Genomic DNA, 12962 nt, shown 5'->3' on the forward strand with positions numbered 1-12962 from the left:
TGAATAATGACAGAATATAGAATTTCAAAAACATGTGATTTTATATTTTTATATGAAAGAGATATGCGAGAAATACTAATAAGAAGTGTAACACTAAAAAAAAGACATATTATTATAGTAAAATATTGGATTGTAGGTTTTATTTTGTATTTTTTTAAAAGAATATATGTAGCACGTTTAAATATTTTTTAAAAATATAATTTATCTAATTAATAGACTACACTTTTAAATCTTAATTATTCATATGAAATATAACAAAATAAATAGTTAAAATTTATTTAATTAATAATAGTGTAATATTTTTTATTTAACTTAATAAAGAATATAAAAATTGTACATAAAAATAATAAAAAAATTTAAATTCTATTAGGGTGCATTTGTTTCTGAGAACAGGATAAGATAAGAGATTGAGAACAAAACACAAAAGACAGAAATACAAAATTTTGTGTTCTTATATCCTGTTTGGTGATAAACTAGAACATATTATGAAAATGTAATTTATTCTCATTTTTCATCCAAAAAATTTGAGAAGAAAAATATAATAATAAAAAATATAATTATAAGAAATTAACAAGAATAATGAAATAAAAAATAAATTGTGTCTTTTGTTAGTGTCTTTGTTCTTTTCTATCAGAATAGATACAAAATACATTAATTTAGTGTCTCTGGACATAATATCTATGTCTCATCTGTCAAATATAATTTTATGTTTCTGTATTCTTGTCTTAGTGTCTCATCTCTATGATTAAACGCAACCTTAAGAACAAGTACCTATAAATATTATTTAATGTACATACATTATATATGTTTTTGTAAATATCAATGTTCTGAAAATCAGATTGGACCAATCGGTTGAACCGATTAAATTGGGCACGTTAGTTAATGTGGTTCAATTTATAAAACAAAACCGTTGTTTAGAAAACCGTCGTTGAACTGTTAAATCGGCTAGAAACTGGTTGATCAAACCGAATTGATAGTCGTTCGGTTGAAAAAAAAAAGGAAAAACTCTTGTCCTAAACGACATCATTTGAAGTTCTTTAAAAAAAATGGAACTCAACGAAAAAGAAGCGAAGCCCTTTTCTCATTGTTACTATCTCAAATCTAACAAAAAATTGATAAACAGAAACAAAAAGAATACATAATGAAACATAAAATATAAACATAGTGAAAAGAGGAGGAGAAAAGTAAAAAATGAAGAAAAAAACAAATCTAAAAAGATGCAGAAATGTGCAATAAATCTGGAATAGTGCGATAGAACGACGATTTGAAACAGAGAGTGACAACGGATGAAAAAAAGAGCAAAAAGATGCATTTATTTTGAAAAAAATTTAATATCCCCATCCTCTCTAATCTTTATCAAAAGAAAAATATTCTCTCCCTTTCTCCTGTTTATTTTAATTTGTGGCTGGCTTCATAGTTCATACAAACACTATTACACTAGGATAAATGACAATTAGGTTTAGATGTTAGAGACATGGGCTTTGGACCCAATAAATTTTCAATTCTTCCTTATGAGTATTTAATATTTGTTTAAGAATTTTTGAAATAAATACCTTTTTACCTTTATGTTAGTTACAGGTTTTCATAATTTTAGTAAAATTAAATTATTTAATTTTTGTTATTATTTAATTATTAAGAAGATTGGAACGAAGATGAAGATGATTTTAACGTAATAAATCTGCAGTAAATTTTTACGAATTTTGATAATATATGACACTTTTATGTTGATATTTTATATTTGGATTTAAGTTTGTACTTTATCTAAAAATTTTAAGATTTTGGTTGATGATATTTCATACAATATTTTAAATTTAAAAAATATTTTAAAATTTATATTAAATTATAATTATGTTTTAGAGGGTTTATTTTTAATTTATTTATTATTTTAATATAAAACAGTTTTTCGATTAGACTACAATTGAACAACTAAATTAATAAATCAGTGACTAAAGTACTTCAATGATCAGTTCGATTTTTAAAACCTTAATAAATGTATGAAAAAACAACAATAAAATCCAATAAACTTGTGGAAACTTAAAAAGGTAACTATTTTAATTTTAATAAAAACTTAAGTGTAATTATTTTTATATAAAATTAATAATTAAAAATTATTAAATAAAAATTTAATTTAACTTATTAAATTATTTAATAATTTTTAAATATTAATTTTAAATAAAAATAATTACGCATGAATCTTCTCTTTTTAATTTTGTACGTATATATGACGTGGTTGAAGTGATCCACGCGCAATAGGTTTTAATTTTCAAAGATGCTAAAAATACTTATGGATAAGTCACTCTCCAATAACAAAACTCGAAGAAGTCCCCTTTCCTTATCTAAAACTTATTAGTTATTACCATACTTCTCCGATGGTCGATAATATATATAATTTATAATATGTTTTATTGAATAATTTCTATAAATTATTGCACACAACGGACATGTTTTTCATGCCCCACATTGCTTTTACTTATTTTTGTTTCCGTTTCCTACCTAGCTTTCTTTAGTTCAAATTTTGTTTCTATAGGTCAATACACATTGGCCCACTGATGTTTTACACCACTAGGAAGAGGACAAACATAGTCATATTAATCACATTAGAACATTAGAAAATAGATTTCTTTATATCTGAAACTTTCAATTTATATAATGAGATTGGATACCTTGTGATTTATGAATCAGTCATCATCATATGATGCACATTCTTGTCTTTACTTTTTGAGTTTTTTCTAATTAACTTTTCTGATTAATAAAAAAATATTGATTTTTTATGTGGTTATAATGCTAATAATATTACCTTAATATATATTTTCACTCTTCAAATTTTCCATCTCCATCGTACTACTTTGCATGAATTGAGAATGATTTTCTGTTTCTTACTGATGCTAAAATTGACCTCTTTGGTGGGGACCGAAAAGGATGTAATAAATCGTATACCATATATCTATGTATATTACAACGTATATTTGTAATATTAGGTAATCAAATTCTTTTTATTCAATTATTTTAAAATTATTTTATTTAAGATAAATTTAATATTTTAAATTTTAAATTTTTATTTTTAATTTTAAATGATAAATCTAAATACTAAAATTAATTAACTAAGAATTAATTTCTTATATTTTCTATTATTTAACCTGACCTTTAAGTTTAATAAAAAAAATAAAAAAAATATATGTTGAATTTGAAAAACTAACAATATTTTAAAGATACATTATTATTGGGTTAAAAGTTAATTATATGTGTGATTAGTTTGTTCAGTAGTGCAGAATTTTAATTTAATTACACTGGTCCAAGAAGTAAGAAAAACAGGCCCAACAAACTAACGAAGTTTAACATTGGTTCAGCTTAAACAAAGTATTCATACCATCACTCTTAATTCAAAGAATGAGTGACTGGACTACATGAAAGAAGAGCAAGAAAATTGACCCAAGAACAATCACAAACTCAAATCGGTGGTCTACATCCAAGTCTAATCATTCACTTAGATGCTAACTAAGTAATTCAAGTTCCATTTGCTTTTGAATCAAACACCACGTCATCGAAACTAAACTTTTTTTTCTTTTTCTTCTCCTTCAACACCCACATGAAAGCTCAGAAGAAAAGAAAGAAAAAAGGAAGCTCTGATTTAGAGCAAAATCAAAAAATAAAAGGGAGTTACCAATTCAATCAAAGAAGAAGAAAGTCAAAAAGATTAGGGCTAAAAGCAAACATCACTTCTAAAATATTATTAGAGACGTATTTTTATATTTATGCTTCATTGAAACTCAGTAAAAAGAATCTTCTCCTTGCATACACGGAAGTAAAAAATTGAAGATGTTGAAGATAGTGACAATCTACTGTGAATCAACATTTAAGAATCAAACTTAAGGACAAAGCAAGATTGAAGGATTTAGATTTAAAAAGCAATTTGAAAAAGGATGAAAGAGAAGATAAAAAGTAAGGATGCATGTATGATTCAGTCAATGCCTCTACTATATCTCTACTTTGTGACGTCGCTGCTGCTTCTGATTTTTTGGGAGAAAATGTCAAACGTGCTGAAGCAAAGTTTCAAGCTTTGGAAGCTTCATTCCTCTATTAAGGGGTGAATGACCAAGGGTTAGTTAAAGCTAAGCAAGGAGAGAAAGCACTAAATTTGGGTTCCTATAAGCCTATAGCTTATAGAGTTATTACCATTCTTCTCTTTTATAATTCTTATTGAATATCTTATTTTCTCAGTCTAGCTTTCTTTGTTTTTAATGATAAAAGGCATAACAGTAAGAAATATAAGAAAAAGTCATTGAGTGAAAAAAGGTAAGAGAATTAGACTTGGAGAAAAAGTTCATGTTTATTTCAGAAATTCTTTATAAATTTTTCTGTTTTGTTATCATGATCATGAGAAAATTCTCTTACAAGTTGGGTGAGTAAGTTGCTATTGAAAGTTAGCTAGGGTGAGTTCCTAGTCAAATTTGATTTGGGTTAGAAACTGAATTTGTCCCATATAGAATTGGGTAGAATCTTAGAGAGAATTGGTAAATGTAATCTTGTTGAAAGATAGTAAAATTTCGTCATTGTTGTGATGGAGACTACATTACATTGAGTAGCTGAACCAGGATATATCTCTATGTCATTTCTCTTTCTCTTCTCTGTTTCTGGTTATGTACTTTAGGAGACAAAACAAAATTATCTCTTGATTATTCTATCAAGCTAAACTTCAACGTAATACACTCTACGCAAAACTCTGTATTGGCTCCTCTTTCGACAAGAAGACAAAATAAAATAATCTCCTATCTTTTATCTGAGGTAGCAATCTAAGATCTAGAAGTTCTATTCAGTTTCAAGATTACTCAAGCAAAATAAAAAGAGGCCAAAATTTAACCTTCTTCTCTTAGCCACTGATATCCATTAAGATAGCAAACTAAATTTTAGTTAGTTAATAGTAGCAAGCTTTTATTTTTATTTTTTGTTTTTACGATATTGTTCAGCTTGACAGACCAAGAATTAATCTGTCGCTGATGACTAATAGATTATTGTATGCATAGAGTAAGATTAAATTTATGCCACTTATTTAAGAGCATACTAGTAAATTATCCGACCCAAGTTAGTTTAATAATATTAAATTTTAGAGTTTATAATATAAAATTTAAACTTAAAATTTTATGACTTGAGGTTTAAAATTTATAATAAATCAAATAATTTAAAAAATATTAACTGAAAAGAATAGTTACTTAGCATTACTTTAAAATTTGTATACTTGCAACCCAAACACGAACGAAGGATGCTATATGTGAAACAATTTTTGGATGTAAAACTTAAAAAAGATTAATTAAATAACAGCTTTTTATAGTTGAAATAAATTTTATATGTATTATTTAAAGTTAGAATAATAATTAGTATTATATGTTTTTTATAAAAAAGAAGTTAGTTATGTTATTGAAATTAGATTTCATATTTCTATTCAGAAGAGTTTATTAGTAGTACTCATGTTTGTGAAAAACATAAACTAACGAAGTTGAAATTTTTATTTGATATCACCGAACTTGATTTTATATATAACGTTAGTTGGGTATTTGTTTATTTAAGGTATAAACTAAATTGATGATCTCAAAAATAAAAATTGAGAAACCTTGTAATTATCGAATCAAAATTGAAATCAACAAATGGATTCAAATTTAAAAAAAATATTAATATAAATTGAATGATTATATTTTTATAATTTATTTATTACATAACCATATTCTAGTTTTTTAGAAAAATCTTAAATTATTAATTTAATTTTTTATATTTTTATTTATTAAAAAACTCTCAAATTTATCTTAATTTTAAATCTCAAATCATAAATTCTTAATATTAGATTATAAATTATAAATTTAAAATTTAAAATTTTAAAAAATAATTTTTAAAATAAAAAATTAATTAATATTAACAAATAAAAAATTAATTTTTTATATTTTTATAATTATTTTAAAATAAAACTGACATTTTAAAAAGTAAAGTAGATATCTAGAATTAAATCCAGTATAAACACCGCACACGGATAAGGGATACAAGACATACGAATTTAAAATTTTTATAAAATATAAAAATACGATATATATAATATAAAGTATTTTTTAGATAAATTATAATAATATTTTAGTATTTTATTAATAACTAATATTATATATTATTTCTAAACTCATTTTAAAAATACATCTTAAAAATAAGACTGGACATATTGATATATGATGATATTTAGGTGTGTTTAAGAAATTTTTTTATTTTTTTATTAAATTATAGTTAAACACAAAAAATACGTATTAGATGAATATCTATAAGTGTCGTATCCAAAATATATCCGTACAAAAAATGACAAATAAAAAATGTATCTGTACTTTATATAGCAAATCCAGAAAATGTGTAATTTAATTTCCCTTTAACTAACTAATTCGTCGTTGCTATTTCCTTCCAGGTTCCAACTTCCAATCAATAATAGTGTGTTAATAATGAATCTGACTTTGAGGTGCTGGACTACTGGAGTACACGTGTTAATTTATTTATTAATTAAAAGCAGAAAACACGCCTGATGTAACTTTCGCTGAACATAGTTACTGGATTACTTGGCAACTGAATGAGTAACGACACTACTTTTGCACATGCTTTGTATTTTCGCTTTGCTTCATGTGTTAAAAATCGAACCCTCACAGTGGAACAGTTTTGACTTTTGACTTTGAATAATCAAAGAGTAGTTATACTGTAACTGGGGAGATTTCGTGAGGAGTGCTAATCGAGATTAATTATTAAAATGATGTATCAAAATTTTTTTTTAAAAGGAGAAACAAGCTCAACATACTCATAGGTAAATAAATAAAAATTAGAATAAATTTTTAAGTTAAATACTTTAATTTTTGATAAATTTTTATTATTGTATAAAAGTCTTACTCTATAAAAATTGATTCTTCTATAAAAGTGATTAAATTGTTTTATAATAATGTTTTTTAAATAAAAAATATGTATTATAATAAAATTTATTAAAAATTTATTTGTGTATATGCTTTAAAAATAGAATAGAAAGATGTCGTAATTTTAACTAGTTGACATTAATATTTTTATTTTATATTTTTTAATAATTTATTTTACAGAAATATTTAATAATAAAAAAAATAGTTAAAATTAACTAAAACTGATCTTATTTAATATTTATTAATTGTTGCGTACTTAGCTTCTTCCTCGAATAATATAAAATAAATTCCGCAATGTATTATGCAATCTAGATATAAATAATTTTCATGTAAACAAAATTAAGGCGATGTGCTTCACATTGGAGCATCAGGGGTGGAAAAAGTTCAAAACTGACACGAGATATAGGAAGTGTTAGCACAGATCAATAATGAACCCAAAATATGTTACCCTGTCGTCGTTCAATTTATTTTTCTGAATAAATATAATAACTTTTTTTTAGAGATATTTATTCTATTTATTAGGGCAAAGAGTATTAGATCAAAATTAAGGATTCAACATTAGATTACATGCTAATTTCATTAAGATTTAATTAAAGCAATAAAGTTGGACACAATGTACACAAAAAAATTGATTGTGCCAATTACATAATAAAAATTAGGGGTGTTTGCGGTGCGGTTTGGTTTAGTTTTTGAAGGAAAAGCTATTCGATCCGATCGTTTAATTAAGTTGCGGTTCGGTTTGGTTCGATTTTTTTAAGGTCATCCGAACCAAACCAAACCAATTAAAATCGGTTTAGTTTGGTTCGATTTGTTCGGTTTTTTTAATCAAATCGAAAAAAATTCTACTATACTATTATGCAAAGTCATAACATTGAAATCGACAAACCGAAATACACAATAGCTAACAAAGTCTTGATCTAATGAAATATAACGACAACATAATTCAAATACGACAATTAAAGAAGTTTAATAGTTCAACAGTCAACACAACTGAAAATAAAAATAAATTGTCATTAAACTGATAGCAAAGTTATGGTGTCTTCTTCAACAAAATAGCTAAACTTCTTAATGCAAACCAACCTGAAATAAAAAAAAAAACAGTTACATAATAAGAACAACAACAACAACAACAACAACAATAATAATAATAATAATAATAATATAAGGAGAACAATTCCTACTATAACAACTTAACAAGATGTACTCTCAATCAGACTCAACACCAGAATCTTCTTCATTGGAATCACGAGTGGGTGCAACTTCTACAAAATATATAAAACAAGAAACAATCATAACAAATGATATATATTAATAAAAACTAGATTAAAATAAAGAAAATTATAAGTAAAAACTTAACCATACCTAATTCCAACTTCTCCAATTCCTCGATGAGTTCCTCAAGGATAAGTTTTGGAGAGTTTCGGAGCCAATTTTGGGTACAAATTAACGCTTCAACGGTCATCGGAGTTAGAGAACTCCTATAATTATTCAACACCCTTCCTCCAGTACTAAATGCCGATTCTGAAGCAACTGTGAAAACTGGCATGGCTAAGACGTCTCTTGCAATCTGGCCAAGAATTGGAAATTTAGTGAAATTCACTTTCCACCAATTTAGAATGTCGAATTGTACGCCACTCTTCTCTAATGCCTCCATAAGATATAAATTCTCATCATTCTTGTTAACACTCATTGAATTGCATTTCCTTCTCAAATTCTATAGCAAAAGAAGTTTCATGTGCCTCAAGCTCTTGTGTGCTAATTTCAGGAGGATCTTGCCGAGTAAACCTTTGATAGTTACCACCAAACAGCATGTAGCTATCAAACACCTTGAAAAGCATCTCCTTCACCTTTAAAGTTAAGAATTCAGCATCTTCTTTTTCATACAACTTTTCAAAACTCCACTTAATCAATTGAAGCTTATACCTAGGATCAAAAACAACTGCAATGAAAATCATCATGTTTGTGTTCTTTATATTTTTCCCAATACTTATCATATTTGGACTTCATTTTCTCAGCCATGCTTGAAAGTACCGTATCTAAACTTCCCATCCAATGCTTAAGTGTAGACAATATTTTACAAAAGTCATTAAAGTGTTGAAAAGATGTCACATACGTTGAACCAGAAACTTTGTTAGTAACCTCATAAAATATTTTTAAAAACTTGACAAAATGCCTTGCATTCTCCCAATCCTCAGACCTAGGAATCTCACAAGCCATCATAGCATATTCAGAATCTCTCTCCCCCAAACGTTTAAATGCCTTTTGAAACTTCAAAGCACTTTCAAGCATTAAAAAGGTAGAGTTCCACATGGTAGGAACATCTAAATGGACAGTGTGTTTTTCCAGAATTCTAGCTTCCTTAGTCATAGTTTTAAACCTCTCAATACGACCCGGTGATGCACGCACATGTCGAACTGCATTTCTAATCTTTAAAATTGACTCATGCATTTCTCTCAACCCATCATTCACAACAAGATTTAAAATATGAGCACAACATTTAACATGTAAAAACTCTTCCCTTAATGGATGTGAGTTCCAATCCTCCATTCTATTTTTCAAGTAAGAAAGTGCAACATCATTTGAACTAGCATTATCAACAGTGATAGAAAAAACCTGGGATATCCCCCAGCTCAACAAATATCTCTCAATCTTCCTACCAATTGTTTCCCCCTTGTGATTCTTGATAGCACAAAAATTCAAGATTCTTTTTGCAGTTTCCAATTAGCATCAATATAATGAGCAGTAAGGCAAAGATAGTTCAAGTTTTGCACAGATGACCAACAATTAGTTGTCAAGCAAATATTTTGATTTGGTTAAGAGAAAACAGACTTCAACTTAATTTTTTCATTCAAATAAAGCTTCCAACAATCCCTAGCAACTGTGAGCCTTCCAGGAATTGGAAACTTGGATTGCAAACAACTCGTATAATAACGAAAACCGTCCCCCTCAACATGCGAAAAAGGCAATTCATCCACAATAATCATTCTAGCAAGCGCTTGTCTACAACGATCAACATCAAATGACACGTCAGAAAGTGAACTACCTATCCATTTCCTATCATCGGTTTAGTTTGGTCCAGATCAGTTTTGAACACCCCTAATAAAAATTGTGCAATCTGTTGTAAAATAACTAAATAAATAAATAAATAAGAGGTAACAAATATAAATAAAGAAATATAAAGAGAGAGAAAGGAGTATTGCAACATAAAGAGAGAGAATTTTTTATTGATGTGTAGTGTGTTTTCATTCAGAGGCTTAAACCTCTATTTATAATGAAACATTTTCAAATACATTTAATAGAGTCATCCTTAGTAAATAGAGTTTCATAGAAAATGGGCATCCACATCAGTACTTATCACAACACTCCCCCTTGGATGACCATTTATGATTATTGCCTCGTTAAAATCTTATTAAAGAAAAATCCAGTGGGAAAAAAACCTTAGTAAAGGAAAAAGAGTACAATATCCTTTGGTGATGGGGACTGCCTCATTAAAAACCTTGTCAAGAAAAACCCAATGGGAAAAAAACTTGACCAAGGAAAAAAGAGTACAGTCTCCCCCTCTTGCTGACATCAGTTAATGTCTCGAAATCGGCGCATCCCAATCTCATGTACCAATCTTTCAAAGGAGGATTTTGGGAGTGACTTTGTGAACAAATCTGCCAGATTGTCACTTGAGTGGATCTGTTGGACATCAATTGTCCCTTGAGTTTGAAGATCATGAGTGAAGAAAAATTTGGGAGAAATATGCTTTGTTCTATCACCTTTGATATATCCGCCTTTAAGTTGAGCAATACATGCTGTATTATCTTCAAACAGGACAGTTGGAGCCATCTTATGATCAGTCAGTCCACATGATAACAGAATATATTGAATAAGGCTCCTCAGCCAAAAACACTCGCGACAAGCTTCATGAATTGCTAGCGTATTTCAGCATGATTAGAGGAGGTTGCTGCTATTGTCTGTTTCGTGGACCTCCATGATATAGCTGTTCCACCATATGTAAACAGGTATCTTGTTTGAGATCTCCCTTTATGTGAATCAGACAAGTATTCGGCATCTGCATAGCCAACTAGTTGTGACTTGGATCCATAGGGATAAAACAACCCCATATCAACCGTTCCATGAAGATATCAAAAGATCTGTTTGATTCCACTCCAATGTCTTCTGGTTGGAGAGGAATTATATCTTGCTAGTAAATTCACCGCGAATGATATGTCAGGTCGCGTATTATTAGCAAGATACATTAGCGCTCCAATGGCACTAAGATATGGTACTTCAGGACCAAGGATATCTTCATTTTCTTTCTTAGGACAGAATTATTCCTTTTCCATATCTAAAGATCTTACGATCATTGGGGTACTCAAAGAATGTGATTTATCCGTATAAAATCTTTTCAAGATCTTCTCTGTGTATGTCGCTTGATGAATAAAGATCCCAATTTTTGTATGCTCGATCTGCAAGCCGAGATAAAATTTAGTCCTTCCAAGATCTTTCATCTCAAACTCTTCTTTTAGAGTTTTTATAATTGTTGGAATCTCTTCAGGAGTCCCAATGATATTTAAATCATCAACATACACAGCAATTATAATGGATCCATATGCGATTTTCTTTATGAAAACACATGGACAGATATCATAATTCTTGAATCCGTTTTTGGCCAGATACTCAGTAAAACGATTATACCACATTCGTCCAGATTACTTTAGACCATATAAAGATCTTTGCATTTTGACTGAGTATAACCCTTGCGAATATTCATTGGATGGTTTAGATATCTTTAATCCTTTAAGGACTTTCATATAGATATCACGATCTAATGAGCCGTATAAATATGCTGTTACCACATCTATTAAATGCATATGTAGTTTATGATATGCAGATAAACTGACCAAATAACTTAATGTTATTGCATCCACTACAGGGGAATACGTTTCTTTATAATCTATACCTGGCCTTTGTGAAAAACCTTGTGCTACAAGTCGGGCTTTATAGCGCACAACTTTATTTTTCTCATTTTGTTTCCTCACAAATACCCATCGGTATCCAACAGGTTTTACATCTTTAGGTGTATGGACTACAGGACCAAAGACTTCACGTTTTGCAAGTGAGTCTAATTCAGCCTTCATGGCTTCTTTCCATTTTGACCAATCATTCCTTTGTCGACATTCTTCGACTGATCTTGGCTCAAGATCCTTACTTTCATGTATGATATTTAATACCACATTATATGCAAATATTTCATTGACAATTGTCTTATTTCGGTCCCATTTCTCTCCTGTAAAGACATAATTTATCGAGATCTCGTCATTTTCACAATTTTCAGGTACCTGAACGTCTTATGGCGTTAACATTATATCAGAATTTTGGACAACTGCAGGTGTCTCTACTATGTCTTTTTCAACAGGAATCGTATTTACCTCTTTTCTCTTTCGAGAATTTTTATCTTTGGAACCGACAGGCCTGCCACGCTTCTGGCGTGTATTTGCTTTAGTGGCTATTTGTCCTACCGGGACATCAATTCGAATTGGTGCATTTTCTGCTCTGCCACGCTTCTGGCGTGAATTTGCTTCAGTGGCTACTTGTCCTACTGGGACATCAATTCGAATTGGGGCATTTTCTACTAGTATATAAAATTTGGTTATCCTCTTTGTATCGAAAAATGCATCAGGCAATTCATTTGCTATTCTTTGCAAATGTATAATCTTTTGAACTTCTATTTCACATTGCCCTAATCGAGGATCTAAATGCATCAATGATGATGCATTCCAATTAAGTTCCTTTTCAGGAAGCTTATTCTCTCCCCCTAATGTTGGAAATTTTGATTCATCAAAATGACAATCCGCAAATCGAGCTTTAAATACATCTCCTGTTTGTATCTTAAGATACCTCACTATAGAGGGAGAATCATGTCCAACATATATCCCCAATTTTCTTTGGGGTCCCATTTTGGTACGATTAGGTGGTGCAATGGGAACATATATCGCACACCCAAATATACTTAAATGGGAGACATTTGGTTGCTGGCCAAAAGCTAATTGCATA

The sequence above is a fragment of the Arachis duranensis genome, unplaced genomic scaffold (assembly GCF_000817695.3).
Source record: "Arachis duranensis cultivar V14167 unplaced genomic scaffold, aradu.V14167.gnm2.J7QH unplaced_Scaffold_232525, whole genome shotgun sequence".
NCBI lineage: Eukaryota > Viridiplantae > Streptophyta > Magnoliopsida > Fabales > Fabaceae > Arachis > Arachis duranensis.